Raw genomic sequence first — 26,544 nt, 5'->3', positions numbered from 1 at the left:
TAGCCCATAGGATTACCTTGGCACAGTGCCAGCTGACCTTAGTTCTTAGTGCCTCTGTCAAGTAGAGCCATTGGAGTGATCCCTGGGGTGAATTTTCTATTTCCCATCCACTCATCAAGATTTCTCTTGAAGAGGGCCAGTGAGGTGCTCTGCTTGACATGTATGGGAAGTCTATTCCTTAGCATGGGCAGTCTCTGGGTTATGAACCTGTCCCTCCAGCATGTTCTGTTGATTGTGGTAATGAGGTTGATGTCTCTGGAGCATGTGGTACAGAGGGATTGGGATTTCTTTAGATGTAGCATTTCTAACAGACCTAGGTCAGACATGGCTTTGTAAATCAAGCAGAGATTGCCTCTGAGTATGCGATATGAGACAGAGAATAGTTGGAGTTTTTTGAGTCTGTCCATATAGGACAAAGTGTTTAAGGCTGAGGATCCTCTTTGTGAGGTACTTTTGCGGCCTCTCCAGTTGTTGCAGGTGTCTAGTGAGGTACATGCCAAATGGGGCATTGTACTTGATGATTGGCCTAATGTGGGAAGAGTAGAGGGAGACAATGACCTCTTTCTTCCTGGATGAAAAACCCTTAGTAATGAGATGTGCCACATAAAATGAATTTTTGATCACAGTGGCAATGTGGTGGTCAAAAGAGAGGTCGCTGTCAACCCGTGTTCCCAGATCTCTTCTAACACCTCCTGTATTCAGTGGACTACCATCGATGTGGTAATTCAAAGGAACTGGGTTTTTCCCAAGGGGGATGACAACACATTTTTTGGCATTGAGCTTAAGGCCATGGTTCTAACACCAGTCGTTGCTCTCAGTGAGGCCTTTCTGTAGGATGTCAAGATCACTTGGGGAGTTAATAATAGCTCCCAACTTACAATCGTCTGCAAACTTTGTCAGCCAGAGTCCCTTTGTGTTGGCCTGGACTTCAGAGAAGTAGATACCAAACAGGAGAGGACCCAGGACTGAACCTTGTGGGACTCCATTAGTGACTGGTTGGCAGTCTGACTTGGAGTCAGCTACTTTCACATTGTGGGTTCTATCTGTGAGCCAGTTTGCAACCCACCTAGTGATATAAGGGATGATGCCCAGCTTAGTGAGTTTTTCTATGATTCCTGAGTGGGGAATGGTATCAAAGGCCTTGGCCAGATCAAGGTAGGCTGTATGAACCACCTTGCCTTCATACACAGCTCTGGTGACTGACACAAAGAAGTCAACCAAGTTGAGCAGGCATGATCTACCCTTCACAAAACCAAACTGTGTAGGATCCAGAGTTTGTAGATTCCCTATATCCTTGTTTATTAGGTCCATGGTGATGCATTTCATAGCCTTGCATATCAGACTCATCAGACTAATGGGGCAATAGTCCCCAGGGTCTGTAGTCGCTCGTCCTTTGTGGAGAGTGATGACTGTAGCAGTGCGCCATTTAGTAGGGAGAAAGCCTGAGGAGAGGCTGTGATTGAACAGGGCACACAGGTGAGGTGGCAGTTCACTCTGTAGTTCATGCAGAACACAGCCAGGGATATTGTCAAGTCCCACAGAAGCTGTATTCTTGTCCTTGGACAGTGCTGTTTTAACCTGTGCAGCACTAATACTGGGTGTCTGGCAATCTATTGGTATTGTGATTGGTCCTTTGGGGGGGGGTGGTAAGTTGGCACTGAATTTGTCAGCCAGTATATTGGCAATATCTGTTGGCTCAGCATAAGAGGTACTATTGTGCAGTAGCTCAAAGCAAATCTGGGTATTGCCATGGAGATTCTTTACATAACTATAGAAGGCCTTGTGGCTGTCTTTACTATCTGCTGCAATTTTGTTTTCATAGCTAGCTTTAGAGGATTTGATGAGGGATCTCAACCTTTTGTTGAGGTCCAGGAAAAAACAGTCCAAATCCACCACTCGATAAATAGTTTAATAGCTTAAGACATAAACAGCATAAATAACATTACAAAGCTTTCGAGTAAAAAACTTCTTCAGTGTTTAATAAAATAGACAGAAATAAATAAATAAATAAACAGAATATAAGCCTCAATGAGGCTTAGTTTTAAGGGAACTTTTATAAGATGTGGGGCACTTTAAGGATGTAATTGCTGCTATTATTAAGTTTGTATTTTGATTGGCTGTGTGGTTGTATATATGCTTGTGCTATGGTTGGACAATGTTATTAAACACCGAAGAAGAGTTTTTTACTCAAAAGCTCGTTCTGCTATTTATGCTGTTTATGTCCTGAGCTATTAAACTAGTTATCGAATAGTAGATTTGGACTGCTTTTTCCTGGAATTCTGACTGCTTTTCATCCAAGTCCTTTGATTTGCTGAAGACCTGTTACTTTGTATTGCAACCTTTTGCTGAGGCTGATAAGGGAGTTTTTCAACTCTTGGGACTTCACCTTATTTTGCATCAGTTTCCTCCTTCTGTTGTTGAGTTTGTTTATTGCAGGGGACCACCAGATTGGCTTCCTTTTTTGTGGAGAGCATCTTGGTTCTATTGGATATGGCGAGAGCCATGCATTTGTGTACGTGTTCATACAGTGCATTGGTGTATGATTCGGTGGTCATGCAACTATTCTCCATTTGCATGGGTGCCATGAAGTTAGCCACCTCTGTTTTTAGGAGCCCAAAGTTAGCTTTGGAGAAGTTTTTCGTGGTGGTTACCTTTGTGGTGGGGGGGGTGGATTTCCAAGGTGATTAGTTTGTGGTCGGATCTAACCAAGGAGGAGTCAACTATTGGTGTAGAGCAATGGTCACACATGTTAGTAATAACCAGGTCAAGGTTGTTGCTACCTCTAGTGGGGGTAAGAACAAGCTGGTCTAGGGCATTGGAATTAATGAATTCCAGAAAGTGTTGGGTAGGTGTATTGGTACATGAGTAGTTTTCCCAGTTAATGGAGGGTAGTTGAAGTTGCCCAGTATGAGAGTGCTAGGTTGGACCCTAATATTCTCCAGGGTGCTTAGGAATGTGGAGTGTGAGTTTTGGGACATGGTCAGGGACCTATAGCAGGCTACAATCTGAATTGCTGTCTTATCCAATGTTAGCTGTACCTGAAATATCTCAGATGCATTATGTTTGGCTATGTTCAATGGACTTTATAAACCAATGTGTACATAGTCCACTATCCTGGGCTCCCATATTAACCTTTCATTTTTGCATTTAAATTTGTCTCTCCTTAACCATTCTTGCATTAGATCCTGACTGACATGGGTTGTTTCAGAAGTTTTCTGTACTTGCAGCTAAATTTATGCATTTTCCACATTTCTTGCCTTCTCATCTGATCCTTATCCTTATGTTCTTTCTTTTGTTTTGTTTTTTTTTTACACATTCATTTGCTGCCTGATTTTTATCTACTTCTGGTTTCATTTCTGTTTCCACTTGACAGCAATGTGCTACTGCTAAACTAAGCCATACAGTCATCTTAGACTTGTTCTCTTCATGTTTTAATACTTTCTCAATGTTTAAATCTTGTGAGTTCAGCAGATATGTATGCAGTCCTATGATTGCAGATCTATATAGATATAAAATGGTTTACCTTCAAAGTGTCGTTTGTACATAGTCGACTGTGCACAATGTTGAACCATTTCCAAGAAACCTATACCACCAAAAGATCAGAAAGCCAACAAAACATCGAACATTGACATTTCTTACCACTCCACACCTACAAACAAGTGCTAACATGGGTCAAAAAGGAGGCGAGATTTTGTGGTTCGGAATATCACTGTTCGAGGTTTTGCAAAGGCGCAGTTCAGAGTTCGCAGAAGTGGTTTCAACATTGTGACTGTCAATATTTTGAAGATAAACCATATATATATATATATATATATATATATATATATATATATATAAAATCCTGGTATACACTGATTTTTATGAATCATTTGATAAGTATGAAGCATTTTTCTTGTTTTCCTTTCCAACTGATCCAATACCTTAATACCTTTTTGGGACAATGACCCCAAAACTATAATTTAGAACAGGAAGTACAAATTGGTTTATAGATTGGACTTGGTTCCTAGATGTCAGAGTTGTTTTTGGCATTAATTTTAGTATTCCAAAATATTCCTTACTAAGCTTTATTTGCATTTGTTCATATTTTGTAGTTAACCCTTCATTAGTTTCCAAATATTTATACACTCCCTCTTGTTCAAGTTCTTTTATGTCACATTTCTGTCCCAGACTGATATTTTCTTGGTGCTACAGCTTTCCTGCTTTAAAGGTTGCTTTTGCACATTTATCAGGAGCAAATGATATTCTTATATCATCGGAGAATCTCTCTCTCTCTCTCCTTATATCATTTGAGAATGTTTTGACCATTTAAATTTGTGCTATCAGTTCCTAGTTTGATGAACTTTACAGTTTTAAATAATCCACAAAAAGAAGACTAGAAGTCTTTACACTTTGTTATTTTCTGGGGATGAAATTGCAGCCATAATCTAATCTGGTAAGGAGACAGCTTAATGCGTTAAGGGCAAAGCAAAGAGCAATGGTGACAGGAAGTCACCCCGGAATTTCTCATGTGAATGTTTATCCCTGGAATAATAATTTGTCCTTTATCCTGGCTTAGCTGCAAAGTGGATTACCACTGTTTCATGGTCATTGTAATGTAATTAACCAATGCAGGGTGTATCTTATACATTTGTAGCACTCTTATATCCATGAATGTGGGATAATGTCAAATGCTTTTCTGTAGTCTATACCTGCCATACTAAGATTCGTCTCCTTTTTACAATTCTCTATTATGAAATTATTTAACAACAAATGATCCTTTGTTCCATATGACTTTCCTTTATTGTGTTGCAATGTTTGCGTTTTCTTCTAAATGTCTATAATTTCTGTTGGCATCAATTCCAGTATACAGTTTGTACATCACTGGGAGGGAAGTTATTAGTCTATAGTTTTAGGATATCTTGCAGACTCACTCTTAAGGAGGAATATAGTTTTTCCTGTTTTAACCAGATTAGCATCTCTTCAGGGTGCTCATATAAATAGTGCTTACTGCTGGCTAAATCTTCATGTAAAGATATTAATACTTTTAGGCAAAAGTTAGGTACTGTATCTAGGCCTGAGGTTTTCCTTTAGGAGCTATTCTTAATTATGTTTCAATTCCTCTGGCCCTTACTTCATCCCATGTCATATCCTGGACATTTCATCTTCTTGTTCTTTCTTTTACTTCTTTTATCCATTCTGTATCTTTATGTTCCACAGGATCTTCATAGATATTTCTCCAAAATGCGTCTGTTTCTTCTTTTCTTGATGGTGTTTCTATTCTTTATGCCTTGTTTTCCAGTTCTTTATAGAACATTTTTGGGTCATCAATAATTTGCTTATTTTGTTCTTTTCCTTTATATTTATCTACATACCTTCTAGGTTTTTCTGCTTGTGCTGATATCTTTAATTTTTTATTTGCAATAATGTATGATATATCCTGGTCTGTTCTGATACTGCACACATTGCTTTTATCACATCTTTCTTTCTGAGTATTTTTGTTGATCTGTTCCCTTTTCTGTACTCCTCAAACAGTGATACTTCTTATCTTAATTGCTTTATAGCTTTCTCTATTTGATATTTCCGTGATGGCATTTGACTTCTCCCCTTCCTTTCCCTTACTGCCATGTGTTTTTGTGGTAAGACTTCATCTTTTATTAATTTAGCTGTACAGTAACATAATCTATTTACTTCTATTATATCGCATGAATTTCTCTGAAGAGTCATGATTACTGCATTCATTTGTTTTATCAAACTTCTAACATTTTGGTTCTTATTGACTTTATGTAGGCTATTTCTTTGATTGATCTTATTATGCCTATCCATCTCTATTAAATCAAGCAATTCTTCCCTTAGATCATATTCTTCTAAAGTAAGGGCATATTCTTTGTTCTCTGTTTCCTGCAGGCATTCTACAAAAAGTTCCAGAAAATCTTCCTGTGCCATATTCTCTTTAGCTTCACCCTGTGTCATCAGTTGCTCTTTAGTATAGGAACTCACTGGCTTAACACTCCACAACATTGACTGTGACAGAGTTGCCACAGTTTCCTGTTCCTTCCTTGCTGTGCAACTCCACCTTCATTTTTGTACTGGTTTCCTACAGAAGACTCCAAAGTATCTTCATAACACAACTGATCAAATGCTTCCTACTCCACTGATTCACTATAATTTGGGGATTCATTATTCTATCATGCTGTGATGTTATCAGAGTTGGAATTTCAAAACTAAATCCTTCGCTTCACAGGTAATCAATAACCTCAGTTTCTCCATTACTAATCCTGTTTTCTGAGTTTCCATTTCTGTTTTCTTATTTTTTTGTATTGCAAAATTTTCCTTATCTGGATTCCTTTGCCTGTATTTCTCGTCAGACATCTTTGATGCTGCTTTTTTCGTACTGATTAGTTTTGCCTTCTCCTTTGCATAAATATTGCACCATATTCAATCTCTTTCTCTTTCCCATGTCCAGACTTCATCTCCTCCTTTCTCTCCTTGCTTGTCAAACTTATTGCTACATCATGCTTTGACATAACCTATGTTAAGCTTTCTATACTAAATCCTTCATTTAGTTGGTATTTCATAACTTCAGCTACAATTTTATTAACTTATACTTTACTAATCTTATGTTCTTTATTCCCCTTTGTGACTTTTATTTTTGCATTGTGAAATTTTCCATATCCGGGTGCCTTTGCCTGTATTTCTCTTTGAATACCTTTAAAGCTGCTTTTTGTATTAATTAATTTGGCTTTCCCCTTTGTATAAATATTGTACCGTATCAGATCTCTTTTTCTTTTCCATGTCATTATTTCTTTTTTATACCTTTCAAAAATCTCTAGATTTTGTTCTTAATATTTTCCCACTTCCTCAGTCTTTTCTTTTTCCAACAGCCAAAGGTTTCTTAATCTATACAATGTTTTTTTCATGAATCTTTTGTATTAATGAACACAAATTTGCATTTGAAGCTTTTGAGAGTTTCTCCCTTTTAATTTTGGCAAATCTTTTGAGTTTCTAATACCATGATGGGAATGATCCCCATTCCTAAGTCAAAGTATGATTAATGTTCATGAAATTAGTATTGTTTTAATCTTTGATGTCAGCCAGAAGTGCTCTTTGCAGCACCCGTAATGTGCCCAGTAATGACTCCTTCTGCAATTTGTACAAAGTTACATGTATTAGTAACATATCTAAATATGATTGTAGATTCTTTTTTATAAGACCTTTCTCTCTTGATCATTTTGCACATCTTGTGCCTGGAACTTCTGGGCTTTTTGCATAATAGTAACAATACATAATTTCATTCTTACCCTCAATAGTCCACTATATCATCTTTATCCTCTTTGGTCTATCAGCTTTTGTGTTTTTTGTGGACTGCTACTTCCTTCTTCAACAAGAGGACCATCCTGCCCCTGGGCCTGGCCACATTGTAGGAATGTTTCTGTATTTTGAGGATTCTACACTGTCATTTTTTTCTAGTCCTGGCACCAGTACACCTACCAAGATTGGGCACTGTTTTTATCCTGGGTCTTGTGCACCCAGCTATCTTTTTTAAATTTTAACCTACTTCTGTCCATGATATATGCTATATAAAATACAGTCTATATATCAGTGTTGTCTTGAGATTTTGTAAAAAAAAACAAGGTCCATCTTGTTAAGGTACTCACCAAGACTTGAGGATGAGTTCAATTTCAGCAATACTATTCTCCTTTGCTTGCTGACTTATCATTTCTCCATTCTGACCCCATTTCTCCCCTATGTGGCACCTCTAATATCCAAGTTGTTAATCAGGTCATCTGGGACATAGTTAAGGCTTTAACATTATTTTAGCCATAGAGTCAGATTTACAGCAATGAAATTGAAAATATCAGTTGTGTGGAACACAGAAGAAGCTGAGAGACATGGGATATGAAAAGTATTCTCATCTGCATCTGCACTGAGTTTATGCTAAATTAATAGTCCCCATTTTTATGCTGGTAGAGAAGAGAGAAATGTGCAAAGATTATTGGAATACAGAAGATAATATGGGAATGTCTTTTATGGATTAAGCAATCAATGGATATGGGCATCTTGAAACAATGTAACAATTGGATATGGGCATCCTGAGACAATGTAGACATTGTCTCATGTTTACTTAAAGAATTGCACACAGTATGTGAAACATGTAATTACACAATGACACTGAAGACTAAACTCTTGCATACAACTCTACATTAGGTTGTCAAAACCACACACAACATCCACTCACATAGTATATAACACACACATATAGACTAAAATATGCTGAGTAGACTGCCAGTTGTCAAAGTTATGCCTCAGCAAGCCCAAAACAATCAGAAAAAAATATCTAACACCACACATACTGCCACTCTCAGTGGATCCCCAAACACTAAGCCCTTATGGCGAGCAAACACACTTCCTAGGACTGTCATTGTAGGGGACTTCATTGTAAGATATACTGATGCCCCTCTAATCAGGCTGAACAAGGAGAAGATAACTGGTAATTGCTTATCTGGAGACAGGATCTGCCAAATCACACATGCACTCAAGTCATTACACCACAGGTACCAGTATGATACCATCTTAGTCCATGTAGGTGTAAATGACTTGATATGCACCTCCATGAACTATACAAATCGAGATATGGAACTTCAGACTATGTATCTCAGGTTGATATGAAACTGGCACTCATCAGCATATTACGATTACCAAGTATGATGCCACAATAAGAGCAAAAGATGATTGATTTCAACAACTAACACTCGACCACTAAGAAGTACCAATAAAGCACTGGTTGATATAATTAAAGCAAATATAACTCTGGGACTCTCTCTATTCTACTACTGTAGCTAAATCCTGGAATGCACTCCCTCTTGCCATCCAGTCACTACATAACACACATGACTTTAAGCATCTCTTAAGCCACACTGAAATAACTCATGGTCTTGCACATGTACTTGCCCTGAGTAATATCCACAAACCCTCCTAAACACACTTCCTCTTCTCTTATCTTACCTCTTTTAGCTCTACTAATCTATAAAGCAGATGGCATTCTTATTTCATCTATTACAGCTGCTTTCTCTTACAGTTTACTGTATATTCTGGTCTATCTACTTATATCACCTTCATATACTTTCACCACCAAACACTAATTGAAATATATTTATCAAATGAATAATCCAGTCAAAGGTTTCATTACTGTTTCTGCTACTTTCATGTATTATATCAGCCAAACTCCTGTCATGAGTCTCAATACTGTTTCCTAAATGTATGTTGTAGCCCAGACAAAAACATCCATCTAACTACAAATGTTGTCCAAGTTAAAATGTTGTATTCTCTATTGCCTATAGTTCACTGTACATTATTTTTTTATCTTTATTTTTATTGAGTTTTACTATATGATCCCTATACTTACTATCTATTTTATCACTGTATTTTTACTGTATTTAATATTGTATTTAATACTGTATGTTTTTATATCTTATGTATTACTGTACGGAGATTTTTTTCTCCAGGCCTCTGCTAAAAACAGGCAATCTTGCCCAGTTAGACATTTCCCAGTAAATAAATAAAAATAAATAAGTAAACCGGTCACCTTTCTGGTGTCATTCTAAGGAGATCCAGTAAAAACCATGATGCTTTGCCAATAATGATCTGCACATTTCCCCTCTCGGCTTTCAAATAATGTCTAAGGCTTTGTCTGCTCTCATAGTGCCTTTTTTGACAAATTGACAAACTACCAACATAGCAAAATTAACTCAACAGAACCTCAAAGTGTCCCTCCAAGCCCTCCTCACATTCAAAAATATAGATATCTGTGTAGAAACCGAGACAATGTTTAAAGTGGCAGAGAGTACCCTAGCAGTGCAAGGTTTAAGTGTCTTCCACAATTTTAGACCAGTAGCTGTACAGACAAGGGATAAAGGTGGAAGTATCTCAATATGGATCTACTTCAGTAACTCGAATCAACACATAACCAAAATTTACAAAAGCGAGACGAAAAGAACAAATGTTTAGAAGACCAACGGTGCACAAGCTCAGAAGTTAGAACATTGAACAAGCTATATATGTTTAATGCAGATCACGGTACACTGCAGATCCAGAAATTTACCCTTTTCCTAACTGTAGTATGATCTCAGACTATGTATAAATAATTTGCAGACATGTTTAACTTTTTTATGTTTTTGCTGGGAGATAGCAGATATGTTTAACTTTTTTATGTTTTTGCAGGGGGCAAGCCCTCCTGCACCCTCCCCCTACAAATTATGTATACCAACTCCAAGATCACACTACAGTGAAGAAAAGGGTAGATTTCCTGATCCACACTCTACCATGAACTTCATTAAACATATACAGCTAGTTCAATGTTCTAACTTCCAAGCTTATGTACTGTTTGTCTTCTAAATGTTCAGTCTTCTCGTCTTGTTTTTGTAAATTTCCATTATGTGTGAATTCAATCTATGGAAGTATATCCCTTAAAATCAATGAATAAATTAATCATATCAGTGGGTCCTTTCCATAACAAGAACATATCATCTAGGTATCTGGTATAATATGTGACGTATTGGAAAAATTCACATCCAAATAGATGTTCCGTTTCCCATTCCTGCATAACCAGGTTAGCAAAAATGGGAGCACCGGATGCTCCCATTGCTACTCCCCTGATTTGCCTAAAGTATTCACCTTCGAAATAAATATAGTTAAAATCCAAAACCATCCCCATCATGTCAGTGATGAGACATATTTGGTCCCAATCCATGTCAGAATATTTCCTCAAACTCAAATGCTCCCATTTTTGCTAACCTGGTTATGCTGGAATGGGAAACGGAACATCTATTTGGATGTGAATTTTTCCAATACGTCACATATTATACCAGATACCTGGATGATATGTTCTTGTTATGGAAAGGACCCACTGATATGATTGATTTATTCATTGATTATATCAATAATTTCAGTGAATTCCTAAAATTTACCTATAAGGTTAGTAAAAGTGGTATAGCATACCTAGATACATATATTAGTCACTCTGATGATGATTTTGCATCACGAATATATAGAAAGGATACATTTTCCAATGATTATTTGGAATTCACCAGTTACCATCCTTGGCATGTTTTTAAAAATGTATTTAAAGGACAGTGTATTAGAGCAGCCCGTATGTCCTCGACTACCGACATTATGAACAAAGAACTTGAGTTCATTAAGTCTATGTTCATTAATAGGGGATATCCCAATTTATTATTGGTCAATGTTATAGATTATGTCAGGAAAGAATGGGGTAAGAAATATCCCCCATTATTGGGAAGACAACTTAACAAATATGAACAATTGTTCATCTGTGTCGAATGTATGAAATAAATATCAGGTATGCATCTTGACATATTCACCACATGTGCAATATATTAAAAATATTATAAGGAGTCACTGGAATTTGATAACAGTGGACGATGAAATAGAAACTATATTAGGCAAACATCCATGTTTCGTTCATAAAACTGGAAGGAATATAAAGAGACAATTGGAATTAATGACGAAGAAAAACATCAGGATGAAGAAATTATATACTACTAGAAAGTGCGGGTCATGTAAACAATGCCATGCTATAAACGAAGCAGAAGGATGTAAGTTAGACGATGTTAACAGGACATATATAAAATATAGAGCAGGGAATTGCAACACCAAGAATATTTGGAACTTAAAAGGCGTGTCAGAAACCAATAAAAACACCAAGAATATTGTCTGTTTGGCTAAATGTATGACCTGCTCCGCTTTTTATATAGGGAAAACTGAGAGACAGTTAAAGCGACGTATTTACAACCATTTTTGCATCATGAAGGTTAAGGATAAAAATAATGCATTGTATCGACATATATATAAAAGCGGAGAAACACATTCTTTTAAATTTGCCATCATAGACCATGCAGATAATTCACCATGTGGTGGCAATTGGAAAGCTCTTCTGGGTATGAAAGAAAGCAAATGGCAGATTTTAACTGATGCCATGAGAAAACCAGGCATCAATGACCATATTAGCATTAAGCCATTTTTGATTTTGGCTTAATGGTATATAGTTAAAATGTATTCACATTATGTACTATCCATATACAATATAAGTAGTATTAACTATACAAAACAGTACTTATTAGATCTGTTCTTCAACATGTGGGTTTGATATACATGTATTTTAATATTTTAATATTTTAATATTTCATTGGTTTTAGGACATTCACTTATTAGATATATTAGATAGACATATTATTTATTTAATTATTTAACAGCAGGAGCATAAATAGTAGAATCTCAAAGTATTTTGTATTCTTATAGTACCTTACATTGTTATAGTATTTTGTAGTTAACATGTATGCATGCATTTATTATTTATTATTATCTGTTGTATTTTTAATTCATGGTGTTTACCAGATCAAACGAATAAGTTCATTATCATGCAGGGAAATGTTGGCAGACATTTGTAGTTTTTAGAAAGGTTTTTAATAAGGTTATGAAGGAGCAGCTTAAACCCAAGCACTGTTTTTTTTAAATCTCAATTGGCATAAATACTTTTTGGCGCCAAAAAGTTTATTTATTTGACTTTTTAACCAGTCTTAAACTGTTCTGATGAAGTCTGTATGTTCAGATGAAAGCGCTTAACCATTTGTTTATTTTTATTTAAATTTTAGTAGTTAATAAAAAGTTTTTGGTTCCTGTCCGAGCCGTGTTACACCGGTGTTGCTATCATACATTACTTAGACGTTTTTGTGTCTTTGGGACATTTTTACAAGTCAGGTAATGTCAACATAAATTCTGTTCACACGATTTTCAAGTAAGAGAAGTTATAAAGTAGCTATAAGAAGGCTGTAGTTATACTGTGTTCAACACCCACAGTTCAACCCCAAGGCTGCAAATGACAGCAAGATAAGTATATACATCAAGTGGTCACCCCAAGAAATGATCAAAAGTGTCATGTTGTCACAGCTACCTGTCCCTGCTTCCAAAAACCAGGGTGATCGATAGAAATCAAGGCAGCGTATGGCAGTAGTGCATACACACACACACACACACACACACACACACACACACACACACACACACACACACACACACACACTATGAATGTACATATGTAACCCTGACTATGTGAATATGGGTAGAAAGAGTCAGGTAGTCTTAATAAACATTCCCTCCACAGGTCTTCCAGATAAGAGAAGGTATAAAGTAGCTATAAGAAGGCTGTATTTATACTATGTCCAACACCCATGGTCCAACCCAAGGCTGCAAATGACAGCAAGATAAGTAAATAAACCAAGTGGTCTTCCTCAAGAAATATTCAAAGGTGTCATGCTGTCACAGCTACCGGTCCCTGCTACCAACATCCAGTGTGACTGATAGAAATCAAGACAGGGTATGTCAGTAACACAAACACACACACACACACACACACACACACACACACACACACACACACACACAGTGTGAGTGCACATACGTAACCCTGACTATGTGAATATGGGTAGAAACAGTCAGGTAGTATTAACAAACATTCCCTCCACAGGTCTTCCAGGTAAGAGAAGGTATAAATTAGCTATAAGAAGGCTGTAATTATACACTGTGTACAAACATACCACTGCCTAACCCAAGCCCATAGGTTACTGTAATAATACCTGTAAAGTAATGATTAGAGCAATGATTCCTAAAGTTGTGACCACTGCAAGAATCTACATTTGTTAACTGACATCTCTCTCTCTCTTTCCCCCACCTTATCTTCACCAATAATCTAAACACATAAATGAATGGGTATGTTTTCCACCAAACCTACTGTTGGGACATGTGTCCTATTGTTCTACAAATGTTGAAATCTATTACAATTAATGTTTCCTGTTCAAATATTATCATTGGTGGCATGTTATTTTCAATGTAACCTGCATGCCGGTGTAATGCCCACTGTGGTTCCATATATGCATGTGTTCTGTTTGCTATCCAAATGTTCCAAATCTGTTGTTTTGGGTTAATGGGAATACTCATGTATGCTGTTATAACTAATCCTGGAATGTGTTTACCATTACTAACCAACATATGTTCTAAAACTGCAACACCATAACACGTCTGGGAAGGCCAATCCCGATGGATCTGCATCTCCTGCCTCATCTGGCCATGGCACCAGGGCCCAGCACATCTGGGACCCACCACAGGACATCCTCATTCACTGGTCCTGCATCACCTTTGGGTGGAACTGCCTCAGGAGATGGGGCTCATTCCCCCAGGTGTGGGTGTGGACAGGATCCTGTCACCTGAAGCCAGGTCTGAGGTCTGGTGTGTAGCAAGCTCTGCAATGAATTGGGAGATCTGCTACAGCAGCTTGAGGGCCATGTGGCACATTTAGAGCGTCAAGCTGCCCTTCCTGCTCAGCACCCAGCACAGCCACCTTTGGGACCATGAAGATGCAATGGTGACTGCCCATGGGTGGGGACCTCAGTTCCACTCTATCTATTTGGGGGCTCGTGGTCTTCCGATTACCAAACACCCCCTCCCCATCCAAGGTGTTTACTCCCCACATGTGTCTTAGTTGGGAGAGTGGCCTAATGGTTAAGGTGTTTGCCTTACAAACACAAGGTGCAGGGTTTGAGTCTCACAAGGGATAATTGGCTAAGCTTAAAATAGCTCACAAGGGCAGTTAGCTTAGTACTAATCTATCTATGAACCTATACCTCCCCTGTCTGCTGTCTTGTCTGTCTTCCTACCCAACCTACCTCCCCAGTATACCTACTATCATTCCCCACCATCCCACTCTCACCTTAAAAAAAATCTGTTCCCAAAAAAATGTAGCCCATACATAGCTGTCCATTTTGCACACTGGACACATGTAATCTGGTCTAATTGGCTTCACAACACATTATTGTTGTCCTCACCCTTCTCTCAGGGGTGTGAGTGTCCAAATTTAACTCCATATTCAGTATATATGCACAGCTGCTGCTGTAGAAGAAATGGACAGCTATGGACCTTCCCTACACACATCCTGCACATCCCTAGCTATCTTTCATACTATTTTTCTGTCTTTGTGTCCCATTTTTCACTACTTTCCTAGCATCCCTTTTTTCTTTTCTTTTAAAGAAATTAGTGTGGGGATAAGCGGGACTAAGCCTGTTTGCTCGGTGCTAAGCGATGCCTACACAGGTTAAGCACTTTAAGGCTGTCTGTCAGTAAAGTTATATGGAAGGTAGCATTGTGCACTGGTAAATGAAGCCTACAAGGTGTAAGCACCTTTTCGTTTGACCGTACATTAGGACCACTTACTGTCATGCAAACCCGCACAAACATGCTTAAAGCGGCTCAAAACTGCCTTAATCACTCTGCATCCAACAGTCTTTGTTCTGCTTAGCAACAGAATAAACAACAGAATAAACAGCCATGCAGGTCTTGAACCCAAGACCCTGCAAACCATAGTCACAGCAATTTACCAGTAAGCCATCTGAGATGTATGGTTTTAGGACGTTTTCTCAAACATACCCTACTTTACAGCCAGTTAAGAATAGGGATGAGACACTGTGCAATTAGGAAGGATTATTTATAAATATATATATCTGAAAAGAAACATGCACAGACAGAAAGATAGATATGTATGGAGATCAATATATGTGTATAACAATATATAGATATATTGCCAATAAATACTGAGGTATATATATATATATATATATATATATATATATATATATATATATATATATATACATACATATGGATTCCATTTGAACCAGCAAATTTACGTTTCATTGAAATGTAAATTTGTGACTTCACTTTCGCGAAAGTGCATTTTTTTCGAAAATGCACTTTCATGTAAAAATAAAAAAAAATAAAAAAACAGAAAATAAATAAAAACATGCAGTTTGCATGTAACAGTTGTGCTTCAACGTTTAGTGTTGATGTAAAACTAAGCAAACTATTGCTGAGATCATAGTACAATGAGGATAAGGGAATATTCCCTTTTCCCCACTGTAGTATGATCTCAGAGTGAGAATATTAAAGTAGGGGGGTGTGGGGGCCCCCCTGCACAATAGTGTTTAGTGTGGTTTTTTTTTTTTTTTTTTGGTTTAGGTTTTGTTTTTTTTTTTTTGCAGTAGTTGAACCCTTTATAAGTTTACATACACTTATAGCAAAAACAGTATATCATATTTGGATGTGGACCTGAGAATATGTGATGGAAAAAGATTGTATTCTATGGTCTGTAGGAAACCTACATTTTTGAATTCCTATTTGGAAGTTGGAAGCTGGCACCCGTACCATCAGAACAAGTCCATTGTTAAGGAACAAATGGTACAGGCAGCCAGGATGGTCACCAGGGATTGTGATTTTGTGATGGAGATAGAACACATTATGGGAATGTTTGTAAAGAGAGGTTATCCTGAAACACTTTTAAATAAAACCAAAGATGAGATTGTGAAAAAATGACAGGAGGGTGTGTATCAACCATTATTAGGAGGAAACAAAAATGGCGGTACAGTTATGTGGAAAAGAGAAAGCAGGATGAGGGAAGGAGTTAGTTTTATCACAACTTATAATTTGGATTCATATTGTATGGTTGAAATTATAAGGAACAACTTGGAAATTTTGCAGTTTGATCAACTGGTGGGCAATAAGGTTGGTAAAGAATCTGTAGTAGTGTATAGGAAGGATAGATCTTTAAAACATACTGGAAGGTTTTCACAATAGTGGACATGAAAATAGAAAATTAGGCAATTGTAAATGTGGTATGTGCCCATATTGTCCTTATATTTTGCAGACAGAAGAAATGTTTCCTTTTTTAAATGGGAAAATAATATTTTTTAAGGGATATTACAATTGTAATAGTACCAATGCGGTCTATATAGCCAAGTGCCAGGGTTGCACTATATTATTTTATGGGGAAATCCAGTAGATGCTTAAGGGACAGGATGTATGAACATCTAACAGATATGAAAAAATGTAAAATGACTAATGCACTTAGCAGACATCAGAATATATTCCCTAGTCATGAATTTAAGTTTTTTGTTTTACAACAAATAATTAAAGACGCACAAGGAAAAATGCTGGATTTATTCCTGGATTTATGTGAGTTAAAATGGCAGTTGCAGTTGGATGCTACATATTATCCAGCTATTAATGAAAATGTAAGCATTTCCAGTGTGGTAAAAATAAGGAATATAATGGAGTAATTAATAGAATGTCCTAGTAACATATTAAGATATGCAGATATTATAGCATTGTTATGCTCCATTTATTTATTCATTCATGTTTTATTGTTTATAATTCAACATTGTGGTTTTAAACTTCTTAGGAAGTATGTATGAGAGTCTGCATACCTTTAAAACATTAATTAATTAATGGATAATGGAATGTAATTAAGGGAGGAGGGAAAATATATTTAAGTGGCTGGGTATGTATTTAAGTTTGTTCTGATGAAGTCCCATATTTTATGGGAAGAAAGCACTTAACACCTAAAGAGTATTTCTTGAAGTTTTTATTGGCAACATTTTTATTTTTTGTACCTTTGTATTGTGAATAAATGGGTTCAACTACTGCAGCTGGTGCAGTTTATGGTTATATGCTGCTGATAGACCACCCATAAGTAGGGCAGCATGCAGAATAGATACAAAAGGAACCATGACACTCACATCTGTCGTCGTCCCCCCTTAGTCCAAATAAATAAGTGAACAGTACACTGCTACAAAATTATGATAGGCCATACACAATGGCCATACAACAACCTCTTAGCTAAACAACTAAAATGTCTGAACATAGCAAAGAGAAATACAACCAGCCAGTAATTCACACATGTTTATTATACACTGATGTCTTGGCCAAAGCCTTCAAGGAGTAAAACATTACAAGAAATACATGCCTTAATCACAAGAAGCAATTAACACTTAATTACATAATTAAATACGCAGCCTCCAATTACATCCTCATTTAACCCCCTATGGGATAAAGTATTAAATTTAATATTAATACATTGAATCTGTACATAAAAATTATGATTTTATGAATGCTTCATCAAACTGAGGAACAGACCTTTTCAAAAACAATACCTTGAAACCCACTATTGTCCCCATAGTGAGATTTATTCAAATGTACGGCTATAGAACTGTAAGCTTTCTTATCAGTAATATGTCTCACATGTTCTAACAGCCTAGTTTTAAAACGTATTCCTCTCCCTCACATAAAATATGTTGCAAGGGCATCTAAGAGCATTCTCTATACATCAACCTCCTGAATGTACAGACTTCAACATGTTTTCCAGCCTTTCCCCTGTGCAGGAATGACAGCACTAAATAATGATTGACCAGTATAACTATCAACCTCCTACTGTATGACATCTGGACAAAGCCTGACAAAATTGGTGGGCAGAGGCTCAAATACATGGCCATACGTGAAATATTGATGTTATACACTGAGAAAGTTGCTAGTGTTACAGGGTTTGTTGTAACATATCTTTTCTGAGGGATATAAAGTCAGAAAAACAAATGGATGTTACCATCTACAGAATGCAATCCATAGAGTATGCCACTGATTTTCCAAGAACAACACCTGTCTGGGGAACAGAACAAAGATTACAGGCTGACCTGTGGCCATTATGTGGATGGCCCTACAGTTGAGAGCTATGCAGAGACAGAACTTTGTCAGACTGAACCCAATGCAGAAGTAGCATGTGCAGACTAACCTAGTTAAAATAGCAGTATTCCAAACATATAACAGCAATACTCACATTCTGCCTCTGTGTCTTGAACCTTCTCCACCATTTAGTTGGCTTGTCTCCACAAGTCTTGTTGTAAGACGTAGTAGCTCATACAACTCCAGGATGTCTTCCTCACAAGTAAGGGAAAGGGCCAATATTAACATGGAGTACTCAATTATAGGAGTGTGTTGCCATGACATTGACTATTGGAAGAACTACACAGCTGCTCTGCATGCAATTAGCAAGTGAGGAACACCAATAGGTGCACAGGCCATCACCTGGTCATGAGCATCACCTACAAAAACAATGCTGCCACCTATTCAAACCAGCTCTATCCCTGTAGTTCACAGAGAGAGAGAAAGAGTGAGAGAAAGAGAGAGAAAAAAAACAAATAAAACATAAACTGGAAAAGAGAATACAAAACAAAAGGTAAGTTGAACATGTAAGCATGTAATTGACTGTAATACTAGGTCTGTAATTATGGGAAATATGATTTGGAAGACTATATGTCCCAACAAGACTTGCTGTACTAATGTCCTGCTGAACAGCTGCTATGGCCATGGCATCTGGCCCACTCTGCAGTGGGAGAGATCACAGCCATACCTCTCAACTGTACAGATCTTCACAGAATGTCCAGATATTCCCATCATAGTTTTTTGTCTGTTCCTCCTGAAATCCTGAAAGCTGTACTTTTCTGGCAAATAGCTGAGGATTGAAGTCATCAAGTAATGACAAACACTTGAGTTTAAGACTCCACATCCTTAAGAATATTTACAGTAATGAAAAATGTATCATTCCACAAACTTTCTATGTTTGTAACAGGAATATTTAAAGTCTGTTCCTATTTATCCCCCCATCATTTTAGGCTTTGTCCAGATGTGATGCTCTAAGAGGTTGTGAGGTAGGATCACAGCTCAGGAGCCTGACTCACCCTGGGAAAGGACAGCTCATATATGACAACCGCTGGGGTTTCTGTCAAACAGTTGTGACTGTGCCACTGCTAGGCCAGTTAATGGGATGTTATCCATATCCATATGTTACCTGTGAATATGAGTATGACACATTGTAAAGCTAAGAGACCTATATAGCGCATGTGCATAGTAAAGTACTGTTGCAGACATGTGTGTTGAACTGCATGTGATATGTTGAATTAATAACATTCAACTGTATAGTGTTCTGCTGGACAATAATCACATTTGTGACTGACATCTGTAGTCACATATACATATGCCTGTGTTATGTCAGCCAAACCATTGGTAGGACTGTGAACAACAAAGAAAAATAGCACTCAGCAACAGTAAATCCAAAAAATAGCAGAATGCAGATGCCCCAAAAACTCGAGACTCGAATACCAAATGAACACGAATTTTATTCAAAGAAGAGAGCACAACACAAAAAGCTCATGTGCAGGGTTGAGCGCTTTCATCTGTCACAACACAGATTTCTTCAGAACCAATGAGCTCCTACAGTCCATTCATTTTATAACCTTTTAGGCACCAAAAATTCTCAATCAATAATATTCAATTAAAAAATACTCAATTAAAAATGAAAATAAAAATCATTAGCTAACTAATTATATACAATAATTTATAACAATAATTTATAACAGTACTATCTACATAATGTAGTCTACTTTTGTTGTAATCTTATTAATAAAAATTGATGATTATGCTATTTTTTGGAAGGACTGTGAACAACGACATTGTAACATAATAGCCTACTTATGACTGTTGGACATTTTCCAGGTTATCACAGTGATGTCAAAGCCTACTGTGCAATCAATGTCCAAATGTATGGTGCAGCTATAGTACTACAGTATCAATACTTATGTCCCTATTGTCACCTATTTATGTGTGCCATTGTCCAGATGTACTGCTATAACAGGTTGAGAAGTATGATGGAGTAGCAAGATTGTAAATACAGTGTGCCATACTAACATAGAACAGAAATGTATACCAGGTATCCCCTGAGCACATGTGTGTATGCATATGTTCAGCTAGAAGGCACAAAACTAATCACATGGGTATCAAGCAGTCAGGTACATAGGTTGTGCATGTTGAACATGTGTGTAATATCAGTGTCAGTGCATACAACAGACATAAATGCGTACAGCTACTGGTTGTTTCATTGCCCTAACACTTGTATGGGTACTAGAGTAGGCATGATTATCAGGTAGTAATCGGAGAAGTATCCAACTGTGTTATGACCCTCTGTCCATGCCTACCACTACCAGCTATATCAATACCTATATACAGTGGGTATCACAAGTGTACACACCCCTGTTAGAATGCCAGGTTTGTGTGCTGTATGATAATCAGACCACAGAAGATCATTTCATAGTGTTTCTCATCTTGAATGTGACCCCTAACCTGTACAATTCCATTGGAAAACAATCAAAGGTTTTCTAGGAAGGTGAGCAACTATTGTCAAGTGAAGATGTGCCATGATGTTAGAGTCCAAACCAAGATGAATGAATGCTGCAATTATCTCAAGAGGTGCATACACAACATATTGGTTTAAGGGTGTGCACACTCATTCTACTGGCTTATTGTACTGATTATTATTTCCATATGTTTTCACAGACCAGATTGTTATGTTTTCAATTGAATTGTACCGGCTATAGGTCACATTAAAGGTGGGAATTGTTTTGAAATGAGTTATTGTGGTGTCATGTTCCAATTTCACAAATACCAGGCATTGTAACAGGAGTGTGTACCCTTTATATCCACTGTAGCTATATGGACTGAGCAGTACCTGGTCTGTATAACCAGCCTCCACCAAGGCAGAGTAATCCCCTTTGGTGCACAGCAGCAATACACAAATCACATAATAGGTTGCTATATTGGCTGTATGTGGACACATAGGTGCAGGCAACAACTTGGAAGCAAGTCCACCTCTATCTCTGAGCAAGCATGTAAGTTCACAGGTGACTTCCTGTAAGGCTGAGTATGACTACAGATCAGACATATCCACAACAGCAAGGACAATTGCAACAGTGTCTCCACATATGTTGTCAGTCTCAGAGGAGACAACACAATTCACCCTGTACTGAGGGTAAAGACTACCTCATACACATATGCCATAGATATAGGCAACCTGCATCAGACAGGTTAGATGGGAACATCTCCACCCTGTCCACCCCATTTGTACAGGGGGATATGCACATCGACCACACTCCTCCCTCAGCAATGGTGAGCATGTACATATTGCCTACTGATGGCAACAACAGCATATCCCCATGGGGCATAATAACATCACTGTCTGCCTCCTAAATAAACTCAAGCATGTGCTCACAGCTCCATCACAAACCACAGTCAAACACAGACCTGCCACCATCCACACACCATCCACATGGAAGATGACCACTGCCAACCCTTGACACAGAAATGAATGGAGAATAGAGGATTATGCAATCAAGTATCCAACACTGGGGGGAATAAGATATCTCAGGGCCAGTGGTGTAATGCAAGCTGCTATAGCCATGATAGTTTGGAGGGTTATGGTGTAGTGTGGATTAATTGTAAGTAATATTCTCTGTTGATGTGCTATTTGACAACCGTATGAGGTCCTGTGACCTTTTTCCTGTTTATGTCTTCCAGGTAACATGCAGAGGGCTCGCCTACCAGCATTCTCTTTTGGGGAAACTGACATCATCACCCAATATGTGAGCGAACATTATGCCCTGTAATTTGGACAAAGAACAAAAGATCTGTGGGAGAGAACCACCCTGTGGAACAGTCAGGTCCACAGGGTAAATGATGCCGGCCAGCACAGCAGAACTTATGAGCAGGTGCAGCATCGGGCCACCAACCTCATCTGCCATGACCATCAATGGGCTGCTGCTGTAGCAAGGCACCAGCTAGCCACAGGTGGGGGCCCAGCCATCCAGCCCCCACTAACACCCACTGAGGAGCTCCTTGCCAACCTTGGGGCACCCACCCAATGCACAAGCCATGAAGCTGAGGAAAGCGTTGTGGGGGTGGGTTGCACGCACACACTGGACAAGGATCGTGCAGGTTAGGGCCCAGTGGGGATTAGTGCACTAATGTATCAGACATTCATGTATCTGTATTGTATCTACATCCATGTGTCAGGTCCGATTACAGTTGTGGATGGGGTATTCTAATGCACAGAGGTGCACATCTATAGTGAGGGCAGAACAGTGTTTATTATTGGGGTTAGTACTGTAAATGTGCAGACATTCTGCATCCATCCTGTACCAACACCACATGTGAGTCTGCTGACAATAACTCCCTCTCACAATTACCTAGGACCCTCTGGCCTGCATACGGGACAGCAACCTGAAGCTGGTGAGTATGATATTGTTCTGTTGCTGCCTGGCAATACCCCAGGCATATGAAGAGCATACAATTTACCATACACACAACCATCCATAATAGCTATATTGCTTTATGTAATACCTATATTGCTTTTTGTGCATGTTCACTTGTGCTGGGGTTAACTCCATTGCATCACAGTGGTCAACAATGGGGCCTATCTGACATGAATTCAGCATTTCTGTACCATACCTCACAACTTGTCAGTGCCAAGATGTCTAGGCAGAGGCCAGCAAAATGGACTGGACAAACGGCCTAAGGTAGGGACATGTGTGACAAATTAGTGGTATACAGTGGATATAAATTGTGCACACACCCCTGTTATGATGCAAGGTGTTCCTGTTACATACTAATTAGGACCACAATATGTCAGTCCACACCTTTTCCAGTCTTTAATGTAACCCATAACATGAGGAGTTCACTTGTAAAACCAAGCATCTGGACTCATGTATTGCACCTACAAGGCTGGCCACCTGTGAGGGTGGCAGACATCATATCAGCATGATGTTTCAGTCAGGTATGATACCTCATGCTACCATATGTGTCAGTACACTCACTGTGGCCTATTTGGCTACAATATCACATACATGGGCATTGTTAAGGCACACAGACCACTTCAGACCATATATATATTGCAAACATATGGATATTCCATATACATATGTACAGAGGACTATACAATGGTTTAACCTGCTGCATGTGAGGCAGATGCTACCATGCTATATAAAGTAATGGCAGTGGTAGGTGGTCACTAGCCATGTATGGTACACACATCAAAATGGTATAAGCCACACAAGATATGATCCTCACACACACAAACAGTTGCCAGCATTGGGATTAGAACTCCTGCCTATCTAGGTATTTTTACTAAAGTTCTACACAGTTAGACACGCCACAGACTTTATACATTTCCACTTACTCCAAAGGTACTTCTAAGGTGGATGACATCAACAGGACTACTAGACTGGGGCGAGGGGAAGTGTGAAGGGTAGTACACAAGTCAAAAATGGTATAAGTCAGACAGTACATGATTCACACACAAACACACACACATACACACACACACACACACACACACACACACACACACACACACACACACACACACACACACACACACACACACACACTTGCCAGTATTGGGATTGGAACTCCTGGCTATCTAGTTATGTCTACTATAGTGTTATGCAATTACCACATATGCTACAGAGCTTACTGAACTTTCGCATGGCCAAAGCTGCTGATAACTGCACAGCTGAGGTAAAGTATTACAGGTGGCACAGTCTGCCTTCTGTTCCACCCTTACATTGTGCTAGTTCTTTCAGTCTTGCACTTCAAATAGCATTATGGCTTGGCACTTCACCAGGTTATTGTATCAGGAAGTGTGGCACACCTGGGAGCCATCAGCAGTACTCATTCATCACAGATGTAGCCCCAGTACTCACTAGTTATGTCCACTCCTCCTATTATGTTTAAAGAGCAGTTTTCTGTGCTTTCACCGATTAACTTGGTGCATTTGTCCATTCTGAGGCACTGTTGCACCTGCCTTAGGTACACAGACAACCCTCCCCTCTAAACTCCAAACACTCAGATGTGTGAGAATTACCTATATATCACCCAATGTGGACATATGCACTCTCCAGTAAATACTGGACTAGAAGGTCAAGACGATAAGATCAACATCTGCACCACACCATGTTGAACATGTACCTCACCATGACACTCACTTTGACAGCCATGACATACAGTGAAAAGCCCCACACCCACCTTCCCAGAGGCACTCAACGGACATTTACCCAAACAGCACAGACCAGCAAGACAGACACCCACTCAGACACTGTGACATGGCACATGCCAAAGGACACATATTTAACCTACACAGTCTGCCCCTCAACCTAAGCTCCTAAGGCTAACCACCTTGTGCAATACAGTGATCATGTGTAACTCAATACTGAGGCACACACATATCCTACTCACTAAGTTGAGTATGGAGCAGGTAACAGCCAAATACCTATCACATGCCAGCATCCAACACATGACACAGCCAGTCATGGCACTCCACAGCAATTATGAGTATCACTCTGTATCCATGTGGGTGTGAATGACTTGGGACACACCTCCCTGGACTACATGACAAAAGACATGGTTGAACTCTCTGATTATGTGGTCCAGGCAGGTGTGACAGTAGCCCTGAGCAGTGTACTGCTGTCACCCAGAATGATGCTGTGATACTATCAACAGATGATTGACTGCAACATTGGCTTACATGTTTTGTGTCATTTTCAGGGAATCCAGTACCTCTCTGCTTGGGATGACATGATTGACAGAACCCAATGACTTGCCACATATGTCCTACATCTGTCAGCGCTGGGTTTCCAGGTACTGGCTAAGTGTCTTGCCAATCCTATGATGCCTTATTAGGCAGTGTTCCTAATGTAATTACCACCATAACAGCTAGACATGTATGCAATCTGCGGGTCATAATGCTCAACAGTAGACATCTAACCATCAGGATGCAGTCACTCAAAGCACTCAATGAGTGGAGGACACTTGTCTGCTGTAATGGAGAGGTGGTTCACAGCAGCAGACAGCAGACCTGCAGTATAAGGCTATGATGCATTCCACAGCTTTCAGACCCCAAACATGGACCACACAACACCTCCACAGGTGGTGTTGTCTCCACATTCATTATGGCTAGGAACACCTCCAGACTAGTATCCCAACATAATCCATTGGAGATACTTCCTGTAGAGCTGCCTTGGGGTAATAGTGAAAACAAGACAATAGCCTGCTATGGGTCCACATCTATGTCCCTAGACTGTCAATGCACATTCCTCAACACCCTGCCATCTATCATGGTCCAACGCAACACTGACATAGTATGAGATGTCAACTACCCCTCCATCACCTGGGGAAAGTAGCCAAGCACTAGTATAGTGGCCCAACACTTCTGGGATTCATCATTTCCAATGCCCTGGATCAGCTCATACTGACTCCTGGTAGAGGATGCAACAACCTTGACCTCTGTTGACCACTTAAATATGGGACTGTTGCTCATCCACGGTTGTCAATCCCTGCATGGTGAGATTCACACAGGCTGTAATCAACACGGAACTTAACATGTCAGCTACACCCCCCACAAAGGTAACCACCTTGCAAAACCTCTCCAAAGCTGACTTTGCAGCCATGAAAACAAGGGTGGATGACTTCACTGCACCCATGGCAATGGAAAATAACTGCATGACTGTGGAATCATACACATATGCACTGTACAAACAGGTACATGAATGCATGGTACTAGCCAGAGTCAACAAAACCCAGACACTGTCCTCCAAACACTGGGAGACTATGTGATAGTTATCTGCCATTACTAAAGTATACATCAGAAGGAGGACACTGATGCAAAGAAAGATTGTGTCCCATGACTGTTGAACTCCCTTATCAGCCTCAAACACAACTTTGGACCCCTCATTGAATCCCCTAAAGGCATCTATGATGGCAGACATGCACCAGACACTGACAACAATCACA

Source organism: Protopterus annectens, chromosome 5.part0 (assembly GCF_019279795.1).
Source record: "Protopterus annectens isolate FY-2018-M chromosome 5.part0, PAN1.0, whole genome shotgun sequence".
NCBI classification, from domain to species: domain Eukaryota; kingdom Metazoa; phylum Chordata; order Ceratodontiformes; family Protopteridae; genus Protopterus; species Protopterus annectens.
This window is presented reverse-complemented; position numbering follows the sequence as displayed.